General features: G+C 32.1%; 2 long non-coding RNA genes across 2 annotated transcripts; both read right to left on the reverse strand.

Moving 5' to 3' along the window:
• Positions 1-2,848: 2,848 nt before the first annotated feature.
• LOC133203910 (uncharacterized) lies at positions 2,849-5,004 on the reverse strand. Its single transcript, XR_009723497.1, has 4 exons — positions 4,937-5,004; positions 4,645-4,689; positions 3,254-3,369; positions 2,849-2,947 (listed from the first exon to the last, which is right to left on the reverse strand). It is a non-coding gene; the product is annotated as an uncharacterized LOC133203910 (long non-coding RNA).
• Positions 5,005-5,904: 900 nt separating this feature from the next.
• LOC133203943 (uncharacterized) lies at positions 5,905-9,637 on the reverse strand. The gene is made up of 3 exons (XR_009723506.1): positions 9,554-9,637; positions 6,195-6,313; positions 5,905-5,985 (listed from the first exon to the last, which is right to left on the reverse strand). It is a non-coding gene; the product is annotated as an uncharacterized LOC133203943 (long non-coding RNA).
• Between the last annotated feature and the right edge of the window lie 12,571 nt (positions 9,638-22,208).

A 22,208-nucleotide genomic window follows, 5' to 3' on the forward strand; every position in this document is an offset into this window, starting at 1 on the left:
TCGCAAAGCTATACTCATAAACATGATTTGAATAGAGATGGAAGTGTATGTGTTCGTGCAATGTACTCTTCCTGTACATGTACCATGCAATACGAAATTTACACAGATTTGATTAAACATGCCGTCCTATTCATGTAGTGTGCGCGAGAATAATAATGAATAGGTATTACAATTAATTGAGAGTCGAAGTGATGCAAAAAATAATGGGCAAAAAGTGATAGTTCAGGAAAAATCTGAAGTGAAATCAACAAGAGTGCATTGACTGTAATTACATAATCATGTAATCATAATGAGTATACAGAGATGCTAACCTCTCAAAATTAACAGTTGCTTGACCTTGGTATACAGATTTTCAATTCCAGTCCTTTGCATAAACACTTCTAGTTGTCAATTTGAAATAAAATATTTTTTTTCAATTACTTTCATGCTTTTGATTTTCAATATTGATAAAACACAAACTTACAAGTGTCTGCATGGTATAGTTTTGATTTATCTTGAAATGTGAAATTGCTGATTCAGTTCCTTTTATTCATTTACTGTTAGTAGTCTTACCTTCAATATCTCAAGCGGGTTTTCTCTGATGTTAGGCAAACCTGAAATTATGGCTGCCGTTCTTCAAGCATGAAATATATTTTACTTTCTTTGGAAAGAGATTAATATTAAGCAATTTTTGATTAAATATACCTTTTTTTCAAGAGGAAGAACCACACATATTTATTAGAAAAATACACAGGACGTAAATTATAAAAAAAATAGTTCTTGCAGTATAGAATTTAATTGAAAAGTAGATCAAATATATTTTTAAAAAAATGAACATTTGATCAGTATAGTTGTCAGAAATCCATGTAGTTCAATTTTAAACTAAACATTCAGAGCATAGAAACATCAACTATAAACTAAACATTCAGAGCATAGAAACCTTAACTCCTCTTTTTTGCGTCGCCTGCAGAGCAGAGCGGCACTTAGGGATCACTTAACCCGACATCTGTCTGTCTGTCAGTCTGTCCGTTTGTCACTCCTTGTATCTCAAGAACTTAATATTTATATTTACATTATAAGACATGAATTTCATATTTTGCACATATATTGCTTGGCACTTTGGCTTTTGTGTATTTCCATGATTACAGACCTCGTGACCCTTGACCTTTGACATACTTTGCAAAAATGTTAATAGTGCCAATATACAGAATATGTTCTATGTTTAAGAGATAAGTCTATACTATTTAGCATGTGCACTGATTATAATAAAACATTTAAGAAAATACCGGCGTTACAATTCACTTGACCTTTGGCCTACTTTGCAAAAAGTACCCCGGACAGTTTAATTTAACTTAAGTCTTCTGAATTTGGGTGTTGATAATTAGCCTTTATACATGTTTATGAGCTCATGAAACTGTACTTTTAAACTATATGATATTCAGTTACCACACAAACTGATATCTAAATACTATGACAATACATATCGGGATCGATATCCCACAATAGATCGTGTAGACCGCATGACAGTTGGAGTAAACACTTTGAAACACGTATTATACATGTAAAATGATAAATAATCATATTTTCTTTGATTGTCAGAGTATATAGCAATCTTATGCTATGCGTAAATGCTTTTTTCTGCATGAACTATCATATTAGTAGTAAATAAATAACAAACTACACTTAGGTTTATTTACATCCTTAATAAAGCTATAAAGCAGGCGACACATGCGTTCCTTGAAACACTCTAATTAAGTGTTAAAAACATCGCGAATACTACAATCAAGACAGTAAAGATCTTTGATTAAACTGTTCAGATTGAATTAGTTTAAAGAGATACCTACAAGCTTCATTAAGCTATTTCAATATCATTTCGTTTTGGATCGATGTGCTGCAAGGATTTGAACCATCGCATAGAGGTATTTTTAAATAAGGAATAACTGTCTAGTTTTTTCCTTATTTTATGATGTGATCAAGCAATTGGCTTGTGTGACGATATACACAAACGCCGAAGGGGTTTATGCACAAAATTATCAAGTAAGCCAACTGCTGAATCTTCATCATAAAACCAAAAAACCTGACAGTTATTCTTTATATTACATGATTCCATAAATTGACGAGCTCGATCCAAGCTCAAGCTCTCTCTCTCTCTCTCTCTCTCTCTCTCTCTCTCTCTCTCTCTCTGCACTTGATTTTTTAACCACACCTATCTATGAAACAATAGCTTTATAAAGAAATCAAGTTAATTTATTACTTGTATACTTGTATGTGTATAGTTTTATCCTGAACAAAGAAATTTGAACACGTAAATATTATAGTACAAACTAAGCTTCAGCCAGAAGTCTGAATCCCGCCCTAACAAAAAATACTATAGTTAACTATAGTAAATCAAAGTGTCAGTTTGAAAGTGATCACTATAGTAAATCAAATTTTTCAAAGTGATCACTATAGTGTCAAAGTGATCACTATAGTCAAAGTTTTCAAAGTGAACACTGTAGTAAATCAAAGTTTTCACCATAGTAAATCATAGTATTCATAGTGACCACTATAGTAAATCAAAGTTTTCACCATAGTAAATCATAGTATTCATAGTGACCACTATAGTAAATCAAAGTGTCAAAGTTATCACTATAGTTACATGTAACTATAGTTTTCATAGTGTCAAAGTTATTACTATAGTTCACTATAGTGAAGTATAGTAAACTATAGTATTTTTTTGTTAGGGCGAACCCAGGACCAATGTTTTCACAAATCAGGTAAAGAGCTCAATACTTATTATAATCAATAAAAAGAAAATGAATATCAAATACAACAAAAATGAAATGCTGAGTTTGTTTTAAATGCACAAAGCAATACATATATAAGGACACTACTGTTGTGAAATTTCATTTCTGTAGATCAGACATGTAGTCAGCACTTTGTAGCTATCCTCTGTCCTATAACAGAAGAGTACCTTCAGTCTTAACACCTGAAACAAAGAAACATACAGGGTAATTATTCATTGTATACATGAGAATATTAATGCTACATGTACTACAAAGATGTTCATTTCACGAGCTCTCTAAATTTATATGAATTCGAATCTCTGACCAGAATGAATGATTTACAATATCTTTATGTTCTTTTTTTACAATAAGCTTAAAATGGTTTTGTTACAGTAAACTCTCTCTCTCTCTCTCTCTCTCTCTCTCTCTCTCTCTCTCTCTCTCTGCTTGAAACATCTCAAATAGAAAATAATTTGTGTTACATATTGTAATTTTCACCAGTATCTCACCTGTATGTGCTTATTTTTTGTTACGCAGTCTGTAGACGACATATGTAGAGAGACCTACAAGTATTGCGAATCCTAGGATGGCACCGGCAAATATTAGAATATTCCTTTTCAGTTTCCTACAATGGAATTATTATGAGGTTAAAAAAAAAACCCAACAAAATACTGTCATTAATTTATAACTCTGATATTAATTAAAATCATGAGTACAATAATAGATAATGAAATAGCTGTGTAGTGGAATGGCAGAATGACAGATTGGAATCTAGGTGTCTATACTTAAATCCTCGCTTAAACACTCTTTTCGGTCATTTTGTTTTAATTTAAAAAGAAATACGTTATTCATGCATAGTTTGACATTATTTTATGACTAAGGAATAAGATAATCTCAGCGAGATCCGTATAGACTAAAAATTTCGGTCTGGTGTCTCTACGGATCTCAAACCAGTGTCACATAATCATTCGGGGTTTCTTGCCCGAACTTCAAATACGTCGTTCTACTACTATGTCCTATAGAAATGAACCATAGTACGAAGTATTTGAAGCAGACTATTGCTGGAACTCTTCATCATCGGAGGTTTAAACGAATAGCTTATGCTATGAAAAATCAACAACTTTATATTTTGATGGAATTAAACTTTTCAGAGGTAACAGATGAAAGTTTTATGGTGATGGGGAATTAAAAGGATGTCCAAAGCAAAAAGTTGAAGCGGACAGCTAATTCATTTCAGCCCGTATTAATCGAAACAAGCGGTCGAAGTTCGGGCAAGAAACCCCGAATGAGTTTATGTGACTCTGGTCTGAGATCCGTAGAGACACCAGACCGAAAATTTTAGTCTATACGGATCTCGCTGAGATTAGAATAAAGGAAGGTCGATTTAAATGACATATCGATATCTGAGCAAGTGTAAATAATTATTTATTTATTTTTTTTTTGGATCTTATCTCTAGGTAAAGCATAAAATACATGTACCGGTTTAATATACTGTATACACTATGATACATGTACATTACATAGTGTAGGTTTAAGTTTATTCAAATCATGACCCTCGGGGGTAGGAGAGGGTCACAATGGCCATCAAAAATTTATGTAGGAATATATTGGAAAAAAATCTTTAAAAATATTCTTTTCAAGAACACCAAAGCCATGATTAGCCATATGGAAACATGGAAACATCCTCAGGTAGTGCAAAATTAAACTATCCTATATGTGACATCTGAAATTCAGTTATTCATTCTGCATGAAAGCAGAAACTCTAAAAAGATTATTTATAAACAACAACATAAAAGGCAAAAAAAATCATGATTACTGTATGCGATAGCATAATTTTTTTTTTATAAATTTCTTGAAAAATAATGAGAAAATAAATATACAATTATCGAAATGTACTCACTCAAACTCGCATTCCTCTTCCCTCTCGCATTCTGCGCTGGATTCCCTGATAATATTAAGACATGGTTTTTTTTCCTTAATTTATAGATAAATGATGGAATTATCAAAATGGTGGCTGTTTTAATTTCATTTATCCAAATTAGATTTAATTTACATATTTTATATCTTAAATTTTGATTGAAGTCTGAATCATTCACAGGAAATGAAAGACATCTTGTTTATATCGATTTTTCTCTTCTTTTTTCAAAAAAGAAATGAGGGAATTCTGAACTGTCTATAGATATTTGACCTACCTAAGAAGTCCAGAAAATATTAAAATGCAGATGAATTCAATCTTCATTTCTTATGAAATGATACGATACTGCCAGATCTAGACAAAGAGAGTTTTCCCAAAAGAATTTATGGTGCCAATATTATTACTCAATACAATATTCAAGATCTTTAAATTTAACGGCTATTAAACCTTGTTGAATGTTTTCAGCACTTTTTACAAAATTAATCTGCAATGTCATATTTATAAAAGCATATGATGCCCCCGCCCCAATTTTTCTTATGAAATGTGAATATAAATCAAACATGCTGACCTGAGCGTAAATAGAATATCCTCTCAACTCAATAGCAATGGACGGACAGTGCAGATATGTACTGCAGCAGCAAAAACTGATGCTAATTGAAAACACCTCCTTGTTACGATACCATACTCTACACTCTATCGATCTACATGTATAATTACTGTAATGCACTCTTACATTGTCTACTGAAGGGTAACGCATGTACAGTATCATTTATTATTTCTTCAATGGTCAAGGGAAATATAATGGTGTTCGTGATTGTACATAGAAATGTTAGGGAATGAGAAGTTCCATAAATGAGTACTGTTATTTTATTAAAAGTAATTTGCATTGGCAATTGTACATAAAATTGTATCTTGTGTGGAAAAAAACCCCAACAGTTTGGTATAAATAGTTATATCCGACCGTCGAAGGGCTTATAAAGAAGAGGTCTAAAATATAGAAAAGATGCACCATACTTCTTCAATTGATATAATAATGCTTATAAATTTTCAGAAAAATAAGGATGGGGCACAATAGAGTAATAGGAATATAGTAATTTAGTAGATGAGTAGAATATTGTAAAATGTTTTATCACTTTGTTACATACATGTATAATAAGCAACACATTGGTTATAGGTCCACAACAACAAAAGAAAATACTGATTCCTTTGTCACCTTCTAAAACGAACAAAACTAAAATATAGGAGTATAAAAATGTTTATTGTTTAGTTTTCATAAATAATAATATTTTTTCCTGCCAGACAGCTTTGACAAACATTTGGATTCCACTGTAAAAATAAAAAAAAATGCTTTAATTGACATAACATAAATAATAAAATTGCATAATCCTTAATTTTAAACCATGTAAATCTAGTGTAAACTTCAAGTAATTTACAAATTTTAAAATTTTTAGGTTGATATGAATTAGGAATTTTTAAAGGAATTGGAAAACGTACGAAGATAAAGATGAATTTAATGAACAAATAAAAAAGCGTACAAATTATACCAGTTCCCATTGTCTTCAGGGGTTCCTTTATGGTATTGGTTTAAATGTTGTTGTTGTTGGAGCTTGCGTTGTTGGTGCTTGTGTTGTCTGAACGCATGCGCTCTCGGTTACTGAAATATATTATATTATATTACTATCCATATAATATATGTATGAATTATATCATTTTATAATATCGCATCAAATAGTTTGTTTAATTTGTAACAGTCCGTATTTACTTGATTTTTGGCATTCCGTCATACAGGTCTTTATTTTCTTGCAATCGAAAACCCTTTTTCCATTATTAATGTGAGAAAAATAGTATAATTTATTTTTAAAATTAATGCGTATTCATTTTAGAGAGAAGTCTTATTCTAATTTAATCACTTTACAAGTAATTATCTGTTTGTTCGATTCAATTTGTTACGGAAAAAAATCAGTATTTTTTTTTTCTTTTGAGAACAAAATATATACGAGGGTCGTTAGAAATGTTCGCAAGAAAATCATTGTGTACTTTGAAGAATGACACATATTTGATCAAATTATTATCTTTTATTGATAATATAGAAAAAAATCAGTTCAATTTACAAATATTTTGTTTTCAATGTTGTTTACTTTGCAGTCAAAAGATTCCCCGGAGCAACCACTTGAAAAAATTTTTTAGGTCACGTGACAACCTGATTCTACACCTTTCAATCTTTTAAATAATTTTAAATATCTCTCAGTTATACACACTTGTTTTGTCTTTTTCACTTTAAAAAATCATGTTTATATTGCAAGACATGTTACTTTTTTCAAATATGTCTTTTGTGGCCTTTCTAATATCAGTTAGATTCTAAACAATTTAAGGTCCAGATGTGAAAACAATGCGAATCCGTAGAAGAAATGTGGGGACAATAAGCGGGGGTATCGCAGGACTTGATCTACAGTTCGGTGCTCCAAGACGTTTAATGACGTTGCCATTCTTGACTTTGTTTTTACACATCGATCATCTACATGTATAATTCGCGATTTAACAGTCATTACTTCTCCAATTTAATCCAAAATGTCACCAAAGGACGTTTGATAAATATTTTAGCGATAGATGAAATATAGTACATGTTTATGTGCTAGAACAGTGAAATATTTAATTTCAAAAAATTGTCTGTAAAAAATGCAAAAATGTAACTTGCTCCGTGAGGCCTATTTTATCTTATATATATAAAAGTGTGTATGTAAAAGTAGCTTGATTTTATTGAGACCTGTTTACGCCATCGATGTTTTCTTTCGTTTATAATGAATGTACATAAAGATCCAACGAAAACGCGTTTTTTGGTATTTTTTGGTACTTAATTTATGTATCAAAAACATAAAAGACATGATCAATTAATACACCAATAATTACAAATGCTATAAGTATACAGTTCTTGTTTAGGAAGAAATTTGATCAACGGAAGAGAAGGACGCAACTTTGTTATGATTAGATTAGCGAAAGAGAATATCTTTGGGAATGGACGTTGTCGTGATCTCGAGTCGTATCTATATTATGTTTTCTCTGTGATAACCCTGAAATATTAGCATGTTGATTTCTCGATATTTACAACTTCACCCGTTATGCATAAATTATCCCACGTTTCCAACTGCCGTTGATGCCCTGGCATACCCAACAATCTAGACATTGATTCCTTAAATATATGCCCCCCCATACGCTAAATTACTATGCACAGTTGATTTTTAACATTTTTTAAAAATTTCCTGTTATCTTTAAATCTTAATTTTCTTCACTTTTGAATTGGTAGCGACAGGGACCTATATACCATTATACATTTATTGCATGATCGTGAGGGAAATATGAAGATTTATCTCATGTTTACCCCTTTATCCCGTGGATATGACTCATTGGATAATTTTTTCATATTCCACAGTTAAGTGCAGTTGTGACGCCACAATGGTTTTTGCGTTAGAGTGATGAAGTAAAATAAAGTGGAGTCCTATATAAAACAGTGCAAAACATTGGTTGTGAAGTATTAAACATGGGATAAAAAGAATATCCCATGATTTGTAGTTGGATATGACTTTTATCCAACTCGTCGTGTGTTTTTATCCCCTCGCCAAGGCTCGGGGATAAAAAAACACACACAACTTGTGGATAAAAATCATATCCAACTACAAATCATGGGAGATTCTATATTTATTCAGCCAAGAAAAATCATATTCCCCGAGGGCTTCGCCCAAGGGGAATATGATATTTCTTGGCTGAATAAATTTTCATGTTTCCCGAACATTCATGCAATGAATTGTTTATTATACCGAAACAAGCATAAATTTTTAAATAAACATAAACTTTCAAATTCGGCACCACTTTCAAATTCACCTTCATTTTTAACGTAAAATTACTGAAACCCTTTGACACAACACCTCCAATGAAACATTCAGCAATTTTGTGACGTGAACCAGGCTATTGTGACGTCAATTACTCTCAGGAGTTTGAACGATAACCTTTGCGGGAAAATGCACTAGGTTTCCGAAGAGGTGGAATATGATGAAAAGCATGCCGATGACAGGGAAATATGAAGTTTTATGGCCCTGTCACGTGATAATCTAGAACCAATCTGATAATGCGTTGTATAGAATAATTATAATGAGGTATAATAATAGTATATAGGTCCCTGGTATCGGTATTTCTATGTATGTCAGATTTCGCTACGGTAAGCATGCTAATTAAATAATCAAAGGATAATCAATATTTAGATCATAAGTAAAAGATATTCACTGAAAACAAATAATTAGAGCCATTCTAAAATTAAGGTCACAAGAGGTGAGGACAGCTATGTACGGTGTCCAATGATTGCTCACGGTAATTACTGTATATACAGTCGATATGACGGGTATAAACTGATGTAGGTGACGCTAATAACTGTAAAGACATAGAAATGTATATTTAACTTACATGTTTGATAAGTTTTTTTAATAAATATATATATGCATTTGAAATATGAATAAAAAAAATATACATCCGAATAGCGATTATAATATTCGATACTCGGACGTTCGATCGAGTACCCGGTTAACCGGGTACTCGTTGACATCCCTGATATATATATATATATATATATATATATATATATATATATATATATATATATATATATATATATATATATATATATATATATATATATATAGTCAGGAATTTTTTTTCGAGCACTATTTTTTCAAAATAGAGAAAAATTTCTTAATGGATGATACATGTAAATACGATATTTGAGGCACATTTTGTTTAAAAATTTCACAAATTAATAAAAAAAATTATTAATTAACAACAAATATATAAACAATTGCCTAAAAAAAATAACTATTCTTTTAGATTTGACGGAAATGCATACACTTACCTGATGTGAAGATGAGAAAAACAAGAAGCAACGCAATCAAATATGAAAGAATAATGCGGAAATCCATCATAGATTTGTTGTAAACCCCGAATAGCGTTAGCCCTATGCTTCCTCACCGCACACATACCTCCTGATAATTTGAAAGTCATATATAAGGGTCCTTTTTGGGTAATTACACATGTCATTGATAATAAGATATCGCATGACAAATGGGATTTAAAAAAGCATACAGCATTGATTTTTTTTCAAAGATTGGTGTATACATCCTAATGCTTAAATTGTCCTTAAAATTAAACGATGGTCCACAGTTGTTATTTTCGTCCGATTATCACATCTGAAGAGAAAAGTTTTGTTCTTTGAAGTATATGAATGTCTTTGTAATCAGTACGGTAATTTCCAATGAAGTAAATGGCATTGTATAAAATCAGAAGTATAAAAAAAATTCCGTTTTTATAAATTTGTTTGTCATTTTATATAAATGGTATTGTATAAACTCAGAGAGACGAAAAAAGTAGTACATATAAATTTGTTTTTGGAGTCAAATGGTCTAATATGGTTAATTTGTGGATAATACAACGTATAACTACATGCAAAGCAACTATCAATCAAATATTCTAATATATTTGAATATATTTCTTTGAGAAAAAAATATAAACAAGGACACATAGATAATTTTAGATATAACAACACCAGGTACACGTTCTTTCTATTCTGTTTGTTCTGAACATATTTTATTGATAAATAATCAATAGAATTATTATTGGAAACAGGTTCGATCAACGTTCTAGTTACATGTACTGCCTTACCATGCGCATGTAATTGTGAAAAGTTATTGTAAATTATATACTTTAAGCCCATGAGATACATGAACATCGTCAAAAAAACCAGAGAGATGAACTCTAAGGATAGGTTTTCATTGTTTCAAAGTAAGAGATGAATATCTGAATAAAGTCTCAGTAGATAGTCAAAAAGATTGTTAGGAGCATTAATTAGAATATTTTTTCAAATGTATTTTGCATTTATGCTTCCTGAAAGAAATTGTAAAAAATATTAGGGACCTAGTTATTTATTTTTCTAGCTGACTCCTCTTATAAAAACGGAATATATTTTAATATCGGTAGTTAAATTCAACTTAGAAGAAAATTATTTTGCACAAAATTATACGTACGGAATCAATTTGAGATGTTTTGAAAATAAAATTTCATTTCATTTTTGAACAAGTTTTCTTTGATGTTAAGAATAACCTACTAATGTCTCTAACAGACTGTACAGACTTGTATAAATTAAGCAGGTATCAAAGAATATTTCAATGGAGAAACACATGCATGAAATTGGTGTATATAGGTTCAAATAAAGGGCGTATAATTACTTCGAAATACAGAGATATCTTTTATAAAAATTATTGAAGAAATTGCATGTTTATGCAACAAAGCTCAAAAATGTCTAATAAATCTTTCTAAAATTCTAAAACCTTATTAGACATGACAACTTCTTTACGTTGAAAACAGATATGAACACCCAGATTACTGAATTGCGTAATTGCACTTCTTTAAATCAGAATATTCATAACAAAATAGAAAGATTTAGTGGGGATTCCAAACACTCGCATAGTGATACATGTATCCCTTCTCCTTCTTACAATTTCCTTTAGAAACAAGGAAAATAAATTTCAGGGAAATATTTGGTTGATCAAAAAATGAGTAAGAATTTATTCTTCTAATTCACGTATATAGTCCTGTTTTGGATTCATTTATTAAAATATTTCAAAAAATATCACAAATTGTTTTTCAAAAAAATGTCCATTGGCGTATATTCTGAAGAAAAAGAACAGCAAAATTTACATAGAAATAATTTATCAAAGAATTATATTTCATTTTCTTATGTAAAAGTTAATAATAAACAATATATTAATCAACAAATCTATTCAAACATTTATTACGCAAAGGATAAAAATGTAATATAAATAATGGGAGATCTACTTGGTAATTTGCACAATTTGATATGGTAATTGACAAGTTCTCTGTAAAATGACAGGGGTAACGGAGTGCGATCAGATAACGTAAGTCGTAAACTACCGTTTACTGTCAAAAAGCTTGTATTCCTGTCATTAAATCTTTAAATCTAAAACAGGCCCAAGGTTTTGCTTCTGTTTCTTAATCGTCAAAGGTTTGATTTATTAGAAAATCATTTTTCTATTAATTTCTTTGAGGTCTCAGGACAGTTTTAATTTTACTCATCTTATATCAACTTTCTTATTACAGCAGGGGCGTAGCTGCCTATACGCAAATACGCAAGTGCGTACACATCATTTAAAAAAAAAAGAGGGAGAGAGAGGGGTTATTCGAAGAAAAAAATCTCAGTACCATCCAACAAATATTCGTGTTTCCAATTATTTTGTGTCAAAATGTTTCTATTTGAAATTTATATTATCACGACTATATAATAAACCTTTAATTTAAATCCTTTATTTAATCACTGCCAAATCCAAATAAATCGTTCATTAATTTGCCATTATTGTTTTCAGTACATTGCTATGATCTACTAGTATATGGTTTAAAATACGATATTGTTATAATTAATGTTAAAGTTAATTAATGAATGAAATATTTGGAAAACTCAGGAGCTTCTGGGCCCTCACCAGCAGGCACATGAGGGGTTCAGGGGAATGGCCTATCCACCACTTATTTCCAAACCTAACCTTTAACTATTGAAAATATTTATTGAAAGGTTGGTCCCCCCCCCCCCAACATCTTTTTGTTGTAGTAGAATTAAATCATGGTAATTTGGTAATGTATTTTAATAAAAAAAATTGATTTGTGAAATTTGGAACATAACCCACCCATCCCGACTCCCTGCCTTTCTCTGTGTACACTTCACTTCCATGCTGGCTACGCGCCTGATTACATATAGTTTGTAAAGCTACATGTACATTAAAGATATTGTTTAAGTAAAGGGGGTACATCAATTTATATAGTTTTCAGTTATCAAATTCAAAATTATATGATTTAGGCAATTTTAATGTATAAGAAAGCCCTAAAAGCTCTTATGTCAAATCCAGGCGTACACAAAATAGCACCATTAGCTACAAGCCTTAGAAAATGGGGGGGGGGGGGAGGGATGGAGATTTCTTACAGAAAATAGGGATACATTTCCTTGTTAAAAATATTTCTTAGGAAAAGAGATTTCTCTGTTTGGGAGATGTCTTTTGATCAGAGAGATCTCTCGAATTATTGATTCTAACATTCTTAAAAGATAATTATATAATGAAACAGGTTCTCTACATATATAGTGATACGACGTCCCTACCTCGCGATTGTATGAAGGTTTTTTCATATAGAATTTTTTTTTTAATTTACCGTGTGGTAGTAAATACGAAAGAGCAAGGGCCACTTAGGGTTTTTTGGCCCTGTGAATTTCTGAAAAAACGAAACTGCTTAGTTTTGGTTGACAATGCAGTATTTATCACTTGGACTCTTGGTGACAGTGTATCTATTGAACATGACGTACTTTTCCTCTTGAGTCAATGCATTATGACGTTGTAGGAAATGAAAGCACTAAGTCTCTACTATATTTTGATATATGGAATGGGACAGGGGGTGATAGTCAATTAATTGATAGAAGGACAGGGCAATTTTATGCATAAAGTGAACCTAGCTCTTTACAAGTGTGTCATGTTGTAAATTTTGTAATTACTGCTTTCTTTGTGACATATTTTCTATTTGACAATAAAAATCTGCATTGACTACTTCATATTTTTATTAGGTCACCTGAGCCATTCAGGTGACCTATTGTTTATCTGTTTTTGTCTGTTCGTCCATTAACATTTGAACATTTTCAGCTTCTTCTCTTGAGCCGCAGAATCAATTCCAACTAATTTTCGCATATAGCATTTTAGTATATGAGTGAATGGGAACAAATTTTGTGAATGTCATGGTCCCCGCAATCCTAGGCTTCGGGCCTTAGAGGTGGGGTTAAAACCATCAAAAGTATAGTGCTAAGACGCAACGTCAAGAATTGCTACTAACAAGAAATTATACTTTTAATTCGCTTTCTGCTTACATTTCTAGTAAACATGTAGTGTTATATATGAAAATAAAGGTATTTTTCTAATCAAGAATATTGTAACAGAAAAAATATTGTTCCAAAGGTATTCATACATCGACCGGCCATTATATACGGGAATAACGTCGATTTCTGCCTTGTCCCGCTGTAACAAGAAAATACCTTCTAAAGAGTTTTTCTCGAAAAAAAAAAGGAAAAATAGTCTCACATCTCTTCGAAATTTCATAGGATCGTTCTATTACATCACATTTAAACGTAACATTTTTGTTGACAACCTCTGTTTAGAGAATGGATACGGACATCCTTTTAAATAAAGATCTTTTAAGATGCCCCATTCAATGAAATTTTAGTGTACCGCATTTTCAATGGAAGAAAAATGAAAATTTTGTTGGTAAGTTAAAAAATTTGATTTGGCATACACTGAGTACTTTTAAACAACTACTTGTTGCCGGAAGATAATGAAAATTTTCCAAATTTTAAAGTTTCTAATTAAACATCATCCGTGTCCTACAGACATGTCCCGATGTGTAAATGACGCGTCTTATCAAATATATATTACTTAATAACTTCGAATTCAAGAGGAAAAAATTATTAAATTTTACATCAGTGGAAAGTACCTAAAAATTACTTTCCGTAAATGTAGGTTTTACCTGATCTTATAAGTTAGTAAGAAAATTAGAAAAAAAAATCAAAATGTCTTGCGGAAGTGTCCCCTAGCTTGCTAAGATTACGTCTGACGTTCTTATGCACGGCTCGGGGTTGTACGTCAATGTGTATTTCCTATTAATTTATTTACTTATTTTTGTACCCTTCAAACCTTACATATTAAGTTATATATATTTTTTGAAAAATCTATGCAGTTGTAGAGTTTTCATAGCGTGACATCACATGGAATAGAAAACACAAAGATAGAAAATTAGAAACAATTTGTCTAGATGAACTGCTTTAATGAAAAAAGTACATTTACCCAAGGTTCTTTCCACAAATTACCATTTCTTCAATATGATTGATTATTCTCTAAATACATATCTTAGACATCGCAAATCAAAAACTATCCATTTTGACGCCGTTTTGACGTTTAATCGTTGGGTAGCAATTCTTGACGTTGTGTCTATCTTTAAAAATCTTCTGCTTTACTCCTGGACATCAAGCAGTTGAACTGCTGTCATGACTGTAATAAGCAATGAGCCCTCTACCAAATTTGTGAAATTCATGACCCCAGGATCAGGGGTTCTAGAGTAGGGTGGGCTCTTAGATCATATAGTGAAATGCATAAATTTTTAAAACATCTTCTTCCCTCCTCCTGTGTATTAAGCAGATAAACAACTTGCATAGTTATGATAAACAAGGGTGCCTCTTCCAAAAGTGTAAATTTCATGGCCCCTGGGTCATCAGGGGCTCTGGTGTTAGGACGATGTTCTTTTGATAATATAGTGAAAATGCATAGAAAATCTTCTCTGCTTCTGGGTATTTAGCAGATAAACTGGGTGCAAGATTATGATGAGCAAGAGTGCATCTTCCAAAATTATGAACTTTATGGCCCCTGGGTGAGGGTACCTGGTGTAGGACAGGGATCTATATATTTATCATATACTGAAAATGCATTATTTGTATGACAATTTTCTTTGCTCCTGGGTATTATGCAAACAAACATAGTGCATAGTCATGACAAGCAAGGATGCCTCTTCCAAAAGTATGCATTGCATGGCCAGTGTGGACACAGGGTCAGGGGTCAAGTTGACCTCTTTGTGAAGTGTTCTGGTGCTAGGCAGGGCTCTATTCTGAGAGAAGTAATTCCCTTTTGTTATTCACCTATGAAAATTAATCACTGTAAATAATGTAAACGAATGGTCAATGTAATAAGAGGTGTATACAAGAATAATACCAAAAGTACTTTCATAGTTCTTAATGGTAACGTAGACTTGTTAATTATAGATAATTAAAAATGAGACAAACATACCCTATCTTTGTTCATTAAATAATCTTCATGTAAAGTCAATGTGAGAGGGAATGAGATGGGTTTACAATACTGCTCATGTTCTTTTGTTTTGTTTAGTTTACAAGATAATAATTACAAATGGGGCTCAAGCACTTTTGTTTTGTTTAGTTTTCAAAATAATATTTACAAATGGAGGCAGGTAAAGGCAAGTAATAGATCTAATGCAATAGATCTACTAATGTAGATCTACTATATATATATTATATTATATTAATATTATATTAATATTATTTTATATTAATAGATCTACTAATTATCAATGTAATAGATCTACTTTAAGATTTATTAAGGAGTGCCAAACCAATCAATTTGTTGATCCCTAATCATTATATTTCTCTTCTTTTGGGCAATATAGTTCAACTTTCAGTTTGTTTTATTTTATGCATCTATGGATCTTTACACTGTTGTATTATACTCAGGTGACCATTAAGGCCCTTGGGCCTCTTGTTATATCAGAAAGACACTGCGACCACAGGTAGTTGTGGACAGCCCCCCCCCCCCCCCCCGATATTCACCCCGGGGCTTGTTGGACATTTTTTTTTCACAAATTATATTTGTTACACTTATTCGTCATGTGTACCATAGGAAAAAAGGGGGAAAACCCAAAAATAATCGTTCCACACAAAAAAATATCTCACTATACATTATCAGAGAGAAATGTATAGTGGGGTATTTTTGTGTGGAACGATTATTTTGGGATTTTCACGATTTTTTCCTATGGTACACATGATGATATAATTTGTGAAAAAAATGTCCAACAAGCCCTGGGGTTGAATATCGGAGGGGGGGGGGGGGGTCCTGTCCACAAGTACCTGTGACTGCGACCCGCTTAATTCCAATTTTACGACATAGCACTTTAAACAAACTGTCATGTTACTCAAAATCAATTGATTTATCAACACGTATTATACCTCTACTGATTTTTTTTACTTAATATTTAAATAATATCGATATATTTTGTCGATTCCATTATAATCGCCGTAAAAAGACTGATTCCATGCAAAAAGATGCGTCAGTTTGATAAACTTATACAAGTAATGAAAAGATTTTCAACATCATTTAGGTTCATATTAGATTTTAACTTTCTTAAAATCAATGCAATATCATGTAAATTATCTGGATATTCATTATTAGAAAGTGAACCTCTTTCTGGACAGTTTATGCCTTAGTTCTGATACAATCACGTAGATATTAAACTAGGCCTCTACACAATGTTCAGTTGTTCACGTATCCTAAATCAATGTGATTCACTACCAGCACCAAACACCTTCAGAACATTTCTAGCATATATTGAAGGGAAATCGACTCTGAAAGATGATGTTGTTTCATATCGAGTGCATTTTGCCCAAGTATTAACCAACTTCACATACGGTAAGCAAGATAACTCGTGAAAGCAAATTATGTGTTTTATACTGAAGGAGTTATGCACTTTGGGCTACCATCGAGAGTAAATTGAGGTAACAGTAATATTAAACGTTACATATATGTGTAAAAAAAAAAAAAAAAAACTTTATTATCAGAGCTTGACAAGATTTAACAGTGGCTTTTGTAAATCTTTTGTTCTTGTATGCACAATAAACCGAAACATTGAGATCATATCATTTTTTTAATTACTAGTTCATACTAGTCTCAGATGAGAAGTTGAAAATGATGCTATTACACATTTAATATGCAATATGAATAATATAGTAGAAAAAATAAAAAGGATATTTAAAAATTATAGGTTAAAAACATGCTGGTTTTAAAAATAAAAGTTTTTAACATTTTTTTTAAATATCTTTATAAACTGATATCCTTATGATGAACTTGTCTGTAGTCGCAAAGTTCGGGGATGGGGGGGGGGGGTGTTACTCAGCTGGTTCACTGATCACGACATCTGAAACAAACAAATAATTGAATAAATTATACCACAGGTGCATAAAATTTACAATACTAAAAAAAGTTTAAGCGTATAAATACATGTATGGTTGAACACTTCTGTAATCATCGTATTTTACATCACTCTCAGACTGCATTTGTTTCCTTTCTATTTCATGAATAACACTCTATGTTAATTAAAGTGATTAATTTGATAAATATCTTACCGTCTGTATATTTCATTTTGTACAGTTTGTATACTAAATAGGAACAAAGTCCCATCACTAAGGCAAATCCAAGTATAGCACCAAAAAATATTAAGATGTCCCTTTTAAGTTTTCTACAAAGAAAATGGGTCATTGAAAAGCGAGATCTAAATTTGATTTCTTAAAGAATCTGTTGAGCATCAAAGCAAAAAAAGCAGAAATAAAATAAATTTCCTGAATAAATATATACAGAAATATATGAAAAAGAAAATTAAAAGAACGTGAATGATGCGCAATTAATTAAAGACAAGGACAGAAATTCGTTTTTGTCAGAATTTTTAGGAAACGATACGACTAGCTGCAAAAGTTTAATACAGATGATTATTTAATAGTGTACATAAGCTTATTAGAAATGTTCACTATAAGAGAGTATAAACTTTAACATGTTTTTACCTATGTCTGTGTCTGGAGGTCTTTCTCATTAGAAAGAATAAAATTAACATTTGGTTCATGTCAATATATTAGCTATGAATAATTCAAAACTATCAGAATAACTAACAATTCATTTAAACTAAAGTTTTTACCCGTTAACAAACATGTAACTCGGTGTATCATACATCGTCGCAAGCCACGGGTTTTGTGTCCATACTATTTCCACAAACGTTTGTGGAAATAGAATAGACACAAAACCCGTGGCTTGCGACGATGTGTATCATACAGTATGCGAATAATAGACAGAGTTTATCTCTCCATGCATGTTTTTGTTATTATGCTTTCCATTTTTCATTTGACAAAGTCTAAAGTAAGACGTTGCTACTTAACGATTACGACAAATATAAAGTCAGCCATTGAGTGGAACGGTTCAACAATTTTGATGCAAGACCGGCCAAAGGTCCAACATCAATAATATTGGACCACTTATAGTGTACATTTGGGTCCACACTATAAGAAATGTTAAACTCGGAAATTCTTGACATTAAAAGAAATTAAAACAAAAAGACCAAAAAAAAAAAAAAAAACCCTAACAACTTGCCAAAACCTGAAAATACTATTTCGTTGGGGGGTGGGGTGGGGTGGAGGTGGGGTTGTTAGTAGATTACACATTTCTAAGTCAATTTCCCTCTGAAAGACGGTTCTCCTTACTATTTTTAAAGGAGTCCGTGTTTCCTGGGGGGGGGGGGGTTCCAAGGCCTTTTTTACGTTACTTTTACACGAAAATTAATTACTCTGAAAATTCCACAGTGGGGGGGGGGGGTCTTTCCAGACAATGACATATTTCATCAATTAAAATTCTTTATTTTCTGGCATTAACAACGTATCTGATGAGAAGATGCAGCGGTTTCACAATGAAGATGGCGCCTCACTTTGTCCACAAGGAAATAGAGGGTACGAAAAATCTAGACAGTTGTTGGGGCATCGTCTCAAGCCACGGTCCGGAGTCCGCATATATAGCTCTCTCCTAGTATGGGAGAGGATCGTACATTTTGGCCGTGGTTTGCGACGATGGGAGAGGGGGAGCATATTGAATACTTCGCCCAAACCTTCAACTTCGGGCAAAATTTTTGTCCTCCGACTTAACGAATAATACATGTATGTTTCTTTGATACTCGGTCAATAAGATTAACTGCAATACGATTCGGATTTCCCAAATATATTTTATTTGTGATCATCGATAACAGTCGTTTAACATATTAAAACTAGTTAATCATATTTTCACTAGTCATAAAACTACAATTATCCATCTCTACAGATTATAGTTTGGAGCTACAAGAAGCAATTTCGCGAAGGCAATACAAAACAAAATAGTCCATCACTGTACGTTCTAGACGATGAATTTTACTGAGAAAGTGACGGCAAAATTGCCTTCTTTGCAAGATTGCATAGACAGAATCGATTCTCTTTGATAACCAAAGACGTAAAGCTATTGACACTATCAACGACTTGTTCTGTATTGTCTGATCAACGACGTAGCGCTGAAATATAGGTCGACAGAGATAGTTGATTCAGTGCATTGCCTAGAAAACATTACTTAAACCTGTGAAAATATTACATTATGCTTATCATAATCAAGACACCCCCCCCCCCCCCCAAAAAAAAAAGACGAGAAATTGTGATTCCCGAATTCGAGATCAGCATCTTCTGTTCATGTTCATATTTTTGTTATTTATTTTTATTTATTTATTTTATTATTTATTTATTTATTTGCTTTCTACTTTTTCCTTTTTATGTCTTATAATAAGCATACTTTCAAACATTCCTAATATACACTTTACAAACTGAAAGTATCTAGGGAAAAGGTAGATTCTATATGATTCAGGGACGAATGTAATATTTTTACATATCATACAGAAAACATCTTAAATGCACTCTAACTCCAGATAAAATGTTTAGAAAAATCAGTGAAAATGAAATACATGTAGATAGACATGTATTTACAAACAGAATAAATAAATAAAAAAAAAATAACACAGTGAAAACGTTGGCCTTGATTAAACAACTTGAAGGCACACAGTTTGTCAATAAACATGCAGAAGTGGATGATTTCGCTTTATTTTCTTTAGTCGGCCGTGTTGTCGCCAAGGCAATTATAATTGTTTTTTCTTCGTGAGCAAAGAAAGAAAAGAAAGAAAACAAAAGAAAAGAAAAAAATTCATCAGACGTCTTTGTGGAGGGAACAAAACCGTATATTGTTCTTTTGTATAGGCCTAGTATAAAAAATTAAAATGAAAATTATTGGGGGTGGGGAGCCGCCCCCCCCCCCCCACCTCTCGGTTCTAACTGGCCTAAATATAGCAACTGTTAAACTATCTTTAGCTCTTTTTTCTCTCTTTCTTTTCGGGGGGGGGGGGTTTAGTATTCACATGTACTAAAAGTTGGCCGATTTTGAAATGTACTCACTCGAATTCGCATTCCTCTTCTCGCTCGCATTCAGCCTGGGATTCTCTGAAATTGTATGCATATATAATGATTGACGTATAGTAATTTTGATCGAATTATCGAAAATGTATGATTATAAATACAATTTGACAATCAGATTCTGCTTTAGTTATATAATTACATTTAACTTACGTTAGAAGCCCAGAGAGAATTAAGATGGAGAGGTGCATTAACGTCATATCTTACGGAGACTGGTGCCTATGAGAATCTTTTCTAAAATGCAACATTTAAGCTCTTTACGTATACATACTTTAAAACACACACACAAGTGATAAAAAATCAAATTCATTTTTTTCTTATTTATTTTTAATTCTGTACAATATTTTCTTTTTCGAATTGAACCATTTCAACAAGAAACTTTTTTGAAATCCAATGAGTTTTGAAATATAATTTATCACATGACTGAAGAATTCCCAGATCTTTTATTAGCTGAGATCCAACATCCCAGAAAACATACTAAGTCATATTCACCTTCATATGACCTTCTAGGTAAGTATAAGTACTTATTTTTATATCTACATTGGTCTAAGAATAGATCGAGAACTTCCAGGTAGATACAATTAGTTATTAAAAATTATTTCACCTGCACCACATCTTCCAGATGAACATAACATGGATATTTTCAAGTTTCTACCTTGGACCAATTAATTTTTTTTCAGTCAATACGATGGGTTACATGTAGCCATAACCGAATTTAGAACAATTTTCACCTCAGTGAATATTCGGTGAATATTGCAGACAATATTGTACTCCTCGGGTGGATTTATCATCGTATTGCCCTCAAAAACATCAATAATTGTATAGTAAATCTTTGAATGGAAGATACAAAAGTGAAAGTATACTATAAAAAGCATAATTTTTAAATAAAGTTTATACCTTCATGTAAAGAACAATCTATAATTTATGCAAAAATTATAAGATAGAAGAAGAAAACTGGAATTAAACGAGTATGTATCATCTCCCTACAGTAAGCTCCTACTATTTATGAAGCACATAGTATGTTTATAGGAGGGTTTCATAATTGGTGCGTGCCAGGTGCACTCCCTCCCCTAGATCCGCCACTGCAAGCTCGTTATACTTTACTTTATGAGCCTTTACTCAGTGAATGGATGTAACAATTCAAGGCTGAGCTAAAGAGAATGTACATGAATGAGACCTATATGCATACATGTATTAGATGCATGTACATGTAATAACGATAGCCGAGGAGAACATATCAGCTATGTGTCCTACTAATGAAAAGTCTGCCTGATGATTAATGTCCTCTCCTTTTTTAATTAAATTTGATCGAAATTTCTGGTTCTTTCTTGGCTGCATTTTTAGTTTAACAAATTTAAACACAGAACAATACAAATGTGCAGATCGATGCTGTATCGCACTCTGCTGGCATAAAGCAACAAGCAGAGACGCCAGCAGTAGCCATCATACACACACATAGCAGAGCATCGGCAAGCTCCACAAAGGAAATGTATACAACTTCACTGAAACACACATTCATAAAAAATATATAGCTGGAAGTATTTACATGACGTCACACGCTTATATACTTCGGAACTCGAAACAGGGGATCCATGAACGTACCCTTGGAAAATAA

This window comes from Saccostrea echinata, unplaced genomic scaffold, assembly GCF_033153115.1.
Source record: "Saccostrea echinata isolate AGI-Se365-2 ecotype Australia unplaced genomic scaffold, CSIRO_AGI_Sech_v1 ptg000052l, whole genome shotgun sequence".
NCBI classification, from domain to species: Eukaryota; Metazoa; Mollusca; class Bivalvia; order Ostreida; family Ostreidae; genus Saccostrea; species Saccostrea echinata.